The 8490-nt window shown below is 42.0% G+C and overlaps 1 protein-coding gene across 1 annotated transcript in view; it reads left to right on the top strand.

Annotated features, from left to right (window-relative positions):
• Positions 1–240: 240 nt before the first annotated feature.
• The window catches only part of LOC140069868 (B2 bradykinin receptor-like), a 26781-nt gene continuing 18531 nt past the window's right edge, over positions 241–8490 (top strand). Inside the window, exon 1 of the mRNA XM_072116069.1 lies at positions 241–324. The gene's annotated coding sequence lies outside the window, so the exon portion shown is untranslated. The remainder of the gene's footprint in view (positions 325–8490) is intronic.

Here is an 8490-nt window from a genome sequence, read left to right as displayed (position 1 = left end):
GTATCCCTTAAGGGGGATGTCTGCAATGCCTGTATAATAGAGAACACATGTAAGAGAATGTGGAAGCGGAGACCGTAAAACATGAGATCCTATATATATGTATAGTGTGACTACGTACGGGTAAGACTGGAGTGCAGTGTTGTGGAGCACAGCTGTGTGACCCCTCCTCTCGCCTACAGTCAGGGGTGTGATACTAACAAGTAGTCAGTGTATAATATCATACTCACTCCTCCACTGACACAAACCCACAGAGGATTCAACGGCAGCCAGAAGACCTCTCTGTGCAGGAGCTGACCCTGGGGACTGCCTCATCCTGCACACCAAGTAAGAAGGTTTCATCATATATTTTGTTCAGTATTATGTATAGAAAAGTAATAGGGTTGTGTGTTATGTACAACCAGATAGAGATTATTATAACCAAATTGTTGGGAAGTAACAAAACTGATTCTTTTGTAATTTTTGGCATAGATCCAAAGTACTATATTAGCTTATATATTGGCTTATGCTGTATTTTCTAGATTTCCGTTTTCATAAAAAGTTTTCATGAGATGTAACATATATATATATATCATTTAATATTTAAAAACTTTGATTTATACATTTTATTTTGTTTTTCTTTGTACAGTCAAATTTCCTTATATTTAATTAATTCATTAATTACTTTTTTTTAATTACGAGGGACTGATATGCAATGTTTTAGATTTATAACAGAAAGTCAAGTGAATAATGTAAAGAATAAAAAGGGGGTTGAACATGGGTGTAACTTGAGGGGGTGCAGAGGGTTGCAACAAGGTCCAAAATTTTTAGGTGGTCCAAAAGGTGTCACTTTCCCATATTAGAATACTAGTACTATAAACCATCCTTTATAGTTGGGCCTGGCACAGACTTTGCAGTGGGGCCCTTTAGCTTAAAGTTACACCACTGGGCTTGAAACATATGAAAACAAGTATGTTTCATTTATCACTATGGTTATATAAAGCAGTATGTTGTGTCATAACTGTTCTCATATACTCTGTTTATACATGGAAAATAATAGATTCCCATATATTCACCATGTACTCTGTTTTTACTCTGTTTATGTATTGAGAGGATTTCCAAATTCTGTTGTATGCCTCTTTACAGGCAATGGTTACACAGCGTCATGTGGATATTTCTGGAATATGCACTAGGAGCTTTCCTTAGACAATGAATATAATTTTAAAATGGAGAAGTGTGAGTAAATCCTTGTGACAATGACTGGTAAAGGTTCGATCATAAAAGGATTAAAGTTCTATTTATCTTTTGTTAAATTCTTTGGGCTGAAAATTTGTGCTTCCAGTTCTTCAAAATCCTTTCTGCCAAATTCAGGAAATAATTTGACGTTACCTTTACTAGTAAAAAGTAGAGGGGACATTTCATACTCAGGCATAGTTGTCATTATTGAAACTATTACTCCGAGGCAAAGGTTGTCAGGTCCTGAAACGATTTGTGATTTTGCAGCCGTTTTATGACATGGTTGTTCATTAAAAGGGTTGTCCCACCATTGACACTGATGTCCTATCATTAGACTGCTGGGATCCATAGCAATCGGGGGAACAGGGAATTAAAATTCCCCCAGAATCCTCTCTGTCAATGACCATCGTTCCATTGACTTCTGTTGAGATTTCACTTCATTGACAGGATTGAGGAGGACATTTGCCCCCATGTTCTCCTGAGTAATAGAGGGAAGCCTCCACTGACAATAATATTCATGAATTAGGAGTTTCAAGTCTAGCAACTGATGTGAGTTCACATTAACTGTGAAAAAGCATATATCTTTTGCCATCACTGTGGAATACCCCTTAAAGATCTGGACAGACCACTATTATAGGTTTTTGTGGTGAGGTCATCAGATAAATCAACAGTATTCAGATACCAAAAGCACAGCAGGGGTTGTGGACATTAGCATGACATAGAATGTAAAGCATAGGCAAGCAGTAATCTATTACATGTGTGCCCAATTGCTGGTGACCCCGGCCCTATGTCAGCTCTGCAGTTTCTGTACACCAGAGGCAGAAATAAGGCTGGTTATCATTTATCAGTACAGAAAGGGCCTTACTATCATCAGTGAAAAACAGAACATTTTCCATCAGATTTCAATCGGTTTCCTGTCAGATTTTGTTCAGGGTGTCAGTTTTTATTGTCTGTATTGTATCAAATTTCCATCTGTTTTCTCAAATGCCTGAAGAAAAATATGGGAATTATTAGTCTATGTATTCTATATCAATGGATCATAAAATAAGCACTGCCACACGGATTTGCAATGGGAGTCTAGGATTATGTAGGAACTAGTGTATACTAGTGAGTACTGGGAAGTGATAATGAAAGATTTTGTAACTTTCTTGTATACTTTGTGTTGCTTTACACTTTTAAGACCATAATTTGCTGTCAGACAATAACCATCATTTCATTTACAATAAGCCACAAATCTGAACAGAACGTAAACATCTATATATCCCCTTTCTCAGCTGATGTCGTCCAAATACAGGAGCCCTGCAATCATCTCCTGGTGTCCATATAGGGTATCCTCAATAAAAGCTTCTGTTTTCCATATAGAGGATCCCCGGAATCAGCTCCTGCTGTCCATATCGGGGTTCATCAATATTACCTTCTGTATACCATATAGAGAATCCTTTTAATCAGCTCCTGCTATCCAGATAAAGGATCCCCACCATCAGCTAATGCGGTCCATATAGATGATCCCCCTCAATCCCCTTCTTCTGTTGATATATAGGATCCACTCAATTGGCTCCTACTATCCATATTGACGATCCCCACAATCAATTTCTACTCTCCGTATAGAGGATCCCTACAATCTACTCCTGTTTTACATATAGAAGATCCCAGTTATCAGTTATCAGCTGTCCATATAGAGCATTGGTGGTGAATCTATGACAGGGGTCCAGGAGGTGGCACTCAGAGCCCTCTCTGTGAGCAAACAGGTCATCACCCCAGCACAGTTTCCCAGGTAGGACTTAGGGCATCCAAAGTCCTAGGCATGCCTTGCCACTTTCTTGGCTGACCTTGACTTTAGGAAGAGTGAAAAGCAGCAGATAAGGTAGGATTATAACTGGAGCTTCTTCACCAGGTCTGTGATTCTTCCTGTTCAAGCAGAAGCTTTGGCCTAGATGGAAGCTACAATGAGAATCTGAATATCTCCCTCTTTCAATGGTATTGGCGTCCTCAGGGTGCAAAAGCCAAATTATTGGGTTTTGAGTTGCAGTTCGGGAACTCAATCTCCGAAAGATTTGCCATCACCTGTTTTGTGACTATCACCTCTGTTCATGCACGTTGATATGGATTTTAATGGAATAAAGCAAACCATTTTTTCACCGGAACTTTGAGTGCTGAAGCATTTGCTAAAAGATTTTGTTGGCTGGAGGTTCTCGGAGTTTCTGACTTTCCTGCACCAGGACCGGAGAGAGGTGAGCTGGACTTTTTACTTTAGCGTACCGCCATGTAGTATAAAATGCATACAGAATATCACCATGTAGTATAAAATACATACAGCATATCGCCACGTAGTATAAAATGCATGTAGTGTACATCACATACATATACACATTACATACAAACATCACATATATGTACACATACATATACACATACATATACACATACATATACACACATACATACACACATCATATACATGCACACATCAAATACATATACACATATACATATACACAGATAAACTTACTTTATTTTCTTTTATTCTCCAGGAAGGTTCTCTGGAGCCGAGGGGGGGGGGGCTGAGCGGAGTTGAGGGGGGCGGAGGAGGGGGTGGGGAGCTGAGGAGGGGGGGAGCGGAGTGGAGGAGAGGGGGGACAGAGCAGAGAAGGGGGGAGCGGAGCGGAGCATAGCGGAGGAAGGAGGGAGTGGAGCGGAGATGAGCGGGACAAAGGGAGCGGAGCGGACTGGAGGAGAGGGGGGAGCGGAGCGGAGGAGGGGGAGATAAACGGGACAGAGGGAGCGGAGCAGACAGGTGCTCAGGAAGATGTGGTGGCCAGCGGGTAAAAGGATGTGCCAGCTGGCGGGAAAGAGGATGTGCTAGCCGGCATGCAGCGGGGGGTGTCAGACGGATGGCAGGATGGGCCGGCGGGCGGCAGCACGGGTGGGGTTCCAGCATAGGCAGACAGGCGGGAGGCAGCATGGACGGGCGGGCGCACAATGCTGCCCACTCGTCCAGCAGGTGGCGCGCCGCCTGAGGCGAGATTCTCAACTCGCCTCATGGCAGGTGCGCCCCTGATTGTAACAGCTGAAGAGAGATTTGCCTAGTTAGACAGCTTTTAATACTTGCGTTTACAAAACACAAAAGATGGCTATCTTCATAAAATGTATTTGCGCCCATGCAAGTAGTAGTAGCTTCCTTTCCTACAGCCCCCTATTGTAATGTGGCTTTTCCTGAATCTCACCTCATAAAGCCTTTTCTCCTACAGCCCCCTCCTTATAATGGAGCTACCATAAAGGGACCATTATAAGCAGGGATTTGCAGAAATGGGGGAATTGTAACACACCTTTTCTCTAGCCCCCCCCCCTACTTATAATGCCCCCTCGATTTATCCCCCCCCCCCTTCCTCCAGTCCAATCTGCCACCTTCTTGTGAAGAAAAAACAAAACATATACCTTTCCACACTCCCCCGAAGCAGCAGCAGCCGCCCTCTTCTCTTCTTCTGTTTGTGGCGGCAGTACACAGGCCTGAAGCTGGCAGATATGGTATTATGACATCATTGCATCTTGCAGCTTCAGAGACGCAAACTGCCATTGCACAGAGTAAAATAGAAGAGGTAATCTGCTACTGCTTCGGGGGAGTATGGAAAGGAGAGTATCAGATTTTCTTCTTCAACGTTGGCCCGGAACCAGGTGTTCCATAGCCTGACCTTGGGACGTGGACATAGCGGTTGAGGACCTCTAGTCTAGAGAGTAGATTCCCTTCAATAAACTCCTGTCCATATAGAGGGTCCCTTTAATAGAGGATTCGCGCAATCATTTCCTGCTGTCCATATACAGGATCCCTGTAACCGAACCCTCCAACGGCTAATGCAAGCTACATGTGAAACTATGCTTGAGGCACAGACAGGACTGGGGCACATAGGGAACCTACCAGTAGATTCTCCCCTGTCAGCATGGCAGGGCAGCATGAATCTGATGACAGGTTCCCTTCACAGTTTCCCCTTTTATACCAATGACAGTATGATCTTGAATTTTTGGCTTGTGAGTAGAGCACAATTTTCCTTATGTGTTAAACTGCCTTGTCCCAGCTCTGCCCACCTCAACCCTTATCTGCCCTTCCAAAATGTCACTTATAAGAGTAATATGGGTAGGTGTTTCTGAATTCTGATGTAATTTTGACACTTATTAACAGGACTTCCTTGACACAGTTGAAGGACATCTGTCTTCAGATTTACTGATGTCCCAAACTTACTTGCTCGTCCCGTCTGATGACCTTGCGTTTATGCAGTCCTGGAACCTCGGCATTGTTTTAAAATAACCTGAGCGCCTCTCGGCTCTGCCTCCTGCTAACATATGCACCCTCCCCTCAGTGTTCGCATCCACCGATTCGTTGGCGTTACGATTGGTGGGCGAGGCCAGACGCCATGAACATGGAGGTGGGCGTTCATATATTAGCAGGAGGCTGAGTCAAGAGGCGCTCGGGTGAGGTAACCCTGAGGGCCTCCAGCTCATTTGAACATATTTATAAAGGCGTTTTTAACCCCTTAAGGACGCAGCCATTTTGCAGGTTAAGGCTCAGCCCGCTTTTTTGGATTCTGACCTGCGTCGCTTTATATGGTTATAACTTTTGAACACTGTTACTTATCAAAACGATTCTGAGATTGTTTTTTCCCCACATGTTGTACTTCATTTTAGTGGTAAATTTTGGCTGATAAGTTTTGCGTTTATTTACAAAAAAAAAGAAAATATGATAAATTTTTTGAAAAATTTGCCATTTTCGAAAATTCAAAATCATTGCGTTTCCAGGCAGATAGATTTACCACCTAAATAAGTTGCTGAATAACATTTCCCACTTGTCTACTTTACATTTTCATAATTTTTGATATGTCTGGATAATTTATTTTGATGTCACGCGGCTTACAAAAAGAATATCGCTTTTCCGGATTTTCAGAATTGACTATTTTGGGGATAAATACAGTTTGGAATGAAATTTTACATATTTAGCATCAAAACCCCCGTATATAACCAACCCATTTTCAAATCTGCACCCCTCAAGCTATCAGAAACCGCTTTTACGAAGATTGTTAACCCCTTGAGATCTTCATAGTAATTGAATCAAAATGGAGGTGAAATTTAGAATGGTCAAATTGTTCCCTTATACGTTCATTTAGCACTAAAATTTACACATTTCCAAAATATAAAAAGAGAAAACCCACCATACAATTTGTTCTGCAATTTCTCCTGAGTACAGAGACCCCCCACATGTGGCCGTTACTTGTTTTATGGGCGCACAGCGAGACGCAGAAGGGAAGGAGTGCCCTGCAGCTGCCAGGATTTTAGTTTCCTCATTGGCCCCTTTTGAAGGCTATAAAATTTTCGCTTTTGCGTTATTGGGGCCATGTGATGCCATTTTTTTTGCGGGATGAGATGCTTTTTCCATTGTTACCATTTTGGGGTTGGTATCACCTATTGATGAAAATTTAGGAACTTTTTTTGAGGGCAGGAGTAGAAAAGCATCAATTCTGTACTGGATTTTTTACTCTTTTTTTTTTTGGTGTTCACCATATAGACTAATAATCATGTTATCTTTATTCTATGGGTTGATACGATTACGGGGATACCAGACTTGAATATAGTTTCTTACGTTTTACTAAATTTGTCAAACAAAACCCTAATGTGGGGAAAAATCTATCATTTATGTATTGCCGTCTTCCAAGTGGCATAACATTGTTACTTTTTTGGCTACGGAGCTGGTTGATGGCTTGTTTTTTGCGGGACATGTTGTACTTTGCACCAGTATCATGTCGGAGTACACATGGTTTTTTGATCGCATTTTATAGCATTTTTTGTGGGATTGAATAGCTAAAAATCATAATTTTTGGAAGGTTTATAGCAGTTTTTTTTTTACGGCGTTTATCGTGGGGGTTCAATAATGATTTACTTTTATTCTACGGGTTGTTACGGACGCGGTGATACTATATATGTGGGGTTTGTGTTATGATTTAGACTTTTTTTTTAGTTATATGTCTCTTTATATGTTTTGGGGGTTTTGGGCATTTTTAGTGATGTATTACTTTATTTTTTTATTGAATAACATTTTTTTTTTTACTTTTTCACTTTTATACCATGGTACATGAACAAGAAATCCTCTGATTGCTTGTTCATGATAATATTCTGCAATACTCATGTATTGCAGAGTATTATCAGTGTCAGCCTATACACTTGCATAGGCTAGCACTCTGCCAGTAAGATGACGTCACAGACGCCATCTTACTGGCAATTCTTGCAGGTAACTCTGGGGTCCAGATCGGACCCCAGAGTTACTATAGCAACGATCGGCGCACCCCGAAAACGGTTCGGGGGGGCCGATCGTGGGGGAAAGACCCCCCAGATACATGTTAGATGCCGCGGTTGCGCTGACCGCGGCATTTAACGGGTTAAGCACCCGCGATCGGAGACAACTCCGATCGCGGGTGTTACACTGGGGTGCCGGCTATCAGTCACAGCCGGCACCCCGTCTTTCCCGATGCCGGTTCGGCTCAGATCTTGAGCCAAACCGGCATCAGCTCAGCGTCCGATATATCGGACGCTGAGCGCTAAGTCACTGAGCTCAGCGTCCGATATATCGGACGCTGAGCGGGAAGAGGTTAATAGCAATGCCGACCATGACTTCATAAAAGCGAGATCATCCACTGACAGATGGGACGAGCAAGTATGTTTTGGACATCTACTATCAGTAAATCTGATAGTAGATGTCCTTTAAGGATGATGGGAGTTATAGCAACCACTGCATTCATGGTATGTGTGTTGGTATTTCATCTTCCATTACATTATTCACAACACAACAGTGTAGTCAGGACATGGTGTAAATTAATACCGCTGTAATCCCTTGATAAAGAAGATACATTAATGATCTCTTAGGATGATTGACCGTGTAATTACAATTACCACTCAATACTTAGTGACATATCATCTGGTAATCTAACATCTGGGCTCCATCATTACCTCTGGGGAAGTAGCAGTGCATTAGCAAGAGAGGTGTTATGATCCCAGCGTCTCCTGGCTCACTTACTAGGAAGTGAGGATCTTGTAATTAGGATCATTGAACATATAAGAGCTTGAAGAATAGCCGGATCCCAGTTACTTGGACTTGTCTCTGGGGATGGCTGTTGATGTGTTAGACCTCTAATGGGAAGTGTTAGTCTACTGTTAGATTTTGTGTTTGTTGAATTAAAGTTCTGTTCATACCCTTTATCTCCAAATTCAAATATGAATTCTTGTCATTTGAACTTACAC

Source organism: Engystomops pustulosus, chromosome 7 (assembly GCF_040894005.1).
Source record: "Engystomops pustulosus chromosome 7, aEngPut4.maternal, whole genome shotgun sequence".
In the NCBI taxonomy this organism is placed as follows: Eukaryota; Metazoa; Chordata; class Amphibia; order Anura; family Leptodactylidae; genus Engystomops; species Engystomops pustulosus.
Note: the sequence above shows the minus strand (reverse complement) of the source record. Positions and strands in the feature narration are given on the sequence as shown.